Here is a 4,919-nt window from a genome sequence, read left to right as displayed (position 1 = left end):
TTTTTAGAAAAATAATATTCAAACAAAGTTCCTAATAAAACTCTCCAGGCTGTATCTATCATAACTTTAGAGAAACTTAGAAAATCGAAAAAATCGTTAAAAACCATGAAATCAGATTATTTCCTTTCCAGAAAATGATTTTTCCTTAAATATTTCATGTTATAATAGAAAACTACTAAAAGCACCAATAAATAAAAAAATATCCACTTTTTTTTCTGATTTCGTTTTTTTCTGAAGATTTTCTACATTATTAGCATTTTTTTCAACACGGATATGTTAATTACAGTAATAAGTACTACCACAAATAAAACCAAATGCCACAAACAGAAGAGTTCAGAAATATTGAATTTTTAAATTTTGTGGTAGGGTTGTCACTGCATATTTATCCTGTCTGCAAAAAGGCAATATTTTACATTCATATCTTACTTTACTCACTTCTTAATTTTATTTTCTTCGAGAGGACTGGTGACACAGCGGAAATGTCCCTCCGATTCTAAAGTGACACAATATATTACAGAGGTCAATTTTCGGACGTTGGCATTCCAAAAACTTTTAGATCTGATCTGATTTAAAACAGTAGTAGTAGTAGCACAACTTCCAAATAGTCGTGATTTTGTGGTGTTCTTAAATGAATATGAACAAGGAAATTGGGTACATAGAAGCATTTTAAAATAATATCGTTAAATTTGAACAAAATTTAGCAAGTATTTAATAGTAAATATTTTTTACTAAGTGCTTGCCCATTTCTGGAGTGAGCCGTATATGACCCTTGATCAAAGGTCGGAAAACTGGATAAATATTGTACCTTGCTAACATGGAATTCGCTTTTGTATCGGGTACCGGGTTTTGACGACCTTACGAAGTCAAGTATAAAATTGAAGGAAAATAAACGTTATAAAGCTTTTAACAATTTTCAACCCCAGCAATGCACCGTTAGATAGAAAGAGATAACTGTAAAATAATCTAAAGGTGCGAGCGAGATAGACATACCTGCTTGTCCCCGGCAGCGTGTTATTTTGCATCAGTCACGGACATCCTCGTTTCATGTGGTTTTTAGAAAGATAATACTCAAACAAAGCTCTTAATTAAACTCTCCTGGCTTTATCTATCATAGTTTTAGAGATATGTAAAAAATCGATAGATACTATAAAATTAGATTATTCCCTTTCCTCTAAATAAGTTTTCGTTAAATATTTCATGTTATGATAGAAAACTACTAAAAGTGCCAATAAGTCCAAAAAATAAAAAAAATATCAAGCTGTCCTACACCATAATTAATTTTTTTCTATAATTTCATCCATTTTTTTGAAGACTTTGTACATATTAGCATGTTTTTTTCAACGCCGATTTGTTAATTACAGTAATAAGTACTACCCCAAAAAAATCCAGATGCGACAAACACAAGAGTTCAGAAATATTGTATTTTTAAATTTTGGGTTAGGGTTATCACTGAATATTTATCCTGTCTGCAAATTGCAATATTTTATATTCATTGAGTGTAGCACATTACCAATAGGTATGTTACCGGACCAAGCCAGTGAATCAAGGAACAAGTTTTGATGTTATAATCGAGAGCACCATACACGAAAGTTGGGCCGGTAAACGACCATCACAGACTTGTTTCACCATGCACTGGAATCGTCTGATCCTTATTTATCCTCTTTGATACTTAGTACACGTGACAAACAGAAAAAAATCTGTACTTATACCTGATAAAGTTCTTCGCCTTCTGTGACCACGGAAAATGTTCGTTACCATCATTACCCATCAGCAGACATTAGTATTGAAGCTGCTGATATCACACTAGCAACAGACGAAATCATTCCGCAATCCGATAATAAGGAAAATGAATGAACTTTCAGTATTTGCCAGGATAATTTATCTTTATTCACATAATGTAATGCACATACGTGAATATTATAACTAAATACGTCAATACTATGTAACGTACATAGTTTAAAATGTAACTTAAAAATGTAAAATTTCGATTAATTTACCATATGGACTATGTTATCTAAACCTCATGAAGGAATTTGAATTGTTGTGGGCTACGAACGCTCCCAAATGAATAAAAAAAAATGAATAAAATGTTATATTTACCAACACTAAAATAAGTCGCATCTTTGTATCTACTACCACATACAAGTTAATACATATTCGAAATATTGTTGTTGTTGTTGTTGTATTAACACATAACCTTCCATTTATTCACGGTGTCGGGTAAAAATTTATACATTTCGTGACAACCCTATTTCCATAGAAATCTAAAAAAAAAACCTTAGAAACGCAGTATTTCCGAGATAAAAGCTTACTTTTTCTTTATTCGGTATATAATATAATAAACTATAATATTGGTTAAAAAAAATGCTTATTTAGTACAGTTAATTTTATATAAATATATTTTTTTAAATTAACAAATATTTTTTTCTCGCTTTTTGCTCCGCTTAAGGACTTACGATTTTCACATTTAGTAATGTTTAAATAGACAGTCAATTTCTATTTTTTACAAAGTGAAGTTTCACATATTTCTGGAAATACAGGCAAAAACATTTTTCTTGAAGTTCAGTGACTATTCGAAAAAAAATTATATCTCCATAATAAAAGTAAGTATGTATCTAAATGGGTTAAATTTTTATTGAATTGATATTCAATTATTTTTTGTGAAATTACTCGACTAGTTTGTTATAATTATTAATACAAAGATCGAACACTCAGAAAAAACACGCAGAAAAAATTCCTTCGATCCGGTCGGATTCGAACCGACGTCTTTTTGCATACCGTGCCAGACGCTATACCAACTAAGCCACGGAACGAACCAACGGACCTCACGAATTTTTCAACTCACAGAAAAAACACTCAGAAAAATTGACATAAAATTTTTTTTTTGAGTGTTTTTTCTGCAATAGATTTATCATAGATGGCGCTACGACTAAAAAGTCGTTGAAAGACCAAGTACAAAGACACGACGCAAGCCCATAGAAAAATTCGTGAGGTCCGTTGGTTCGTTCCGTGGCTTAGTTGGTGTAGCGTCTGACACGGTATACAAGAAGACGTCGGTTCGAATCCGACCGGATCGAAGGAATTTTTTCTGAGTGTTTTTTCTGAGTGTTCGATCTTTGTATTAATAATTATAGCAAAGTATATAATAATAATAATAATAATATAATAATAATATAATATAATAATAATAATAATAAAATATCTTTGTTTATCTCCACAACACAATACAAAGAAACGTTACAATTACAGTAAATATACATTATTACGTAAGCTTAGGGTAATGTATTGTGGGAGACTGGAGCCCAAACTAAGCAGAGCTTGTAATATGGGTCTCCAGGCACCCAACCCCTAGGATAGTCATGTTAGTAGTAATGTCGAAATACAAAGTACTGAGGAGGAAGTAAAAAATAAGTATAACAAACCATGCGTGCGCGCGTGAGCGCGCGAGTGAGTAAGTGAGTGTGTCTGAGTGCGTGAGTGAGCGTGTGCCTGAGTGTGTGAGTGCTTGTGTGTCTGTGTGTGTGCGTGTGTGTTTGTGAGTGTGGAAGTGTGAGGTTCGTAGTTAAGGAGCAAGAGATATCTGGTCAATTTTAGTTTGCATTCGTATTTGGAGAGTTCACAAAAAGGGGATATATTATTTAATTTATTATATAAGAAAGGGCCTAGGAATTGAAAGAAACGCTGAGCAGTTGTTGTCGAAACTAATTTTGAAGGACATATATTTATGCGTCGTGAAGCCAGAAGGGATGGAGTGAAAGATGTCTGAGAGTGTTGTTTCAAAACAGTAAACAAAATAAAGAGCTGCCTGACTGTAAGAACTTTGAATGATTTGTATAGATCAGCAGTCGGGTACCGAAACGGGAGACGTGAACTGACCTTCAGAATTGCCCTCTGGGCTCGTTCAAGGGAAATTAAAAAAGACATACAAGCACCACCCCAAGAGGTGATGCAGTAAATAATAAGTGATTGACACAGAGAGAAATATATTGATTTTAGAACATCAGAATTCGCAATGTTACGTAAAGTTTTAAATATATAAATAGGTTTCCTTACTCTAGTAGCAAGTAAGTCGATATGCGGCCGAAAGCTGAGATGACAATCGATTTGGACACCCAGATATCTGTATTGTTTTGTTAATTGTAGATTAGGACAAGAGCACATATTACTATCTATGTTACAGTTGTGAGCTACTAGTTGAAAGTTTCTAGTTAAATTTAAAGTTAAGTTTTTTAAATTAAAAATCATATATTCCGACTTATTTGAGTTTAAGGTCAAAAAATTGCGCTTCAACCACAAGGCTACCAAATTCAGACCCTCTTGGGCAGCCTGGAACAAATCCTCCCAAGACTTGGCGGAAAAAACGAGAGCAGTGTCAGAGGTAATTTGAAGCTGGCAAAGATCATTAATATAAATGAGAAAGAGGGTTGGGCCTAGAATACTTCCTTGTGGGATTCCGTATGTAGTCAAAAGATCATCACTAACAGATCCATCTATAGTAACACACTGATGGCGGTTTGACAGATAGCTATGGAAAAGTAGAAACTGTTTATCCCTAATACCAAGGGCTTCCAATTTGTTTAATAGCATAGGGATTGATACTGTGTCAAATGCTTTTTTTAAATCTAGAAATATTGCGAGAGTTTTATATTTACAGTCTAGACTGCTGATTACAAAATTAATTAAGTCGTGAACAGCATCAGTAGCTAATTTGCCGAGACGAAAACCAAACTGAGATGATGATAACATATTATTCGATTCAAGGTATTTGACTAATCTATTGTTAATCAAGCGCTCCAGGATTTTCGAAATAGCTGGTAACACCGAGATAGGCCGATAATTGTTAACGCTGGTTTTATCCCCACTTTTGTATACGGGATGTATCATAGATTTTTTAAACTAGTGGAGTAATTTCACAAAAA

This window comes from Hyposmocoma kahamanoa, unplaced genomic scaffold (assembly GCF_003589595.1).
Source record: "Hyposmocoma kahamanoa isolate Upper Pololo Valley unplaced genomic scaffold, ASM358959v1 102, whole genome shotgun sequence".
NCBI lineage: Eukaryota > Metazoa > Arthropoda > Insecta > Lepidoptera > Cosmopterigidae > Hyposmocoma > Hyposmocoma kahamanoa.
This window is presented reverse-complemented; position numbering follows the sequence as displayed.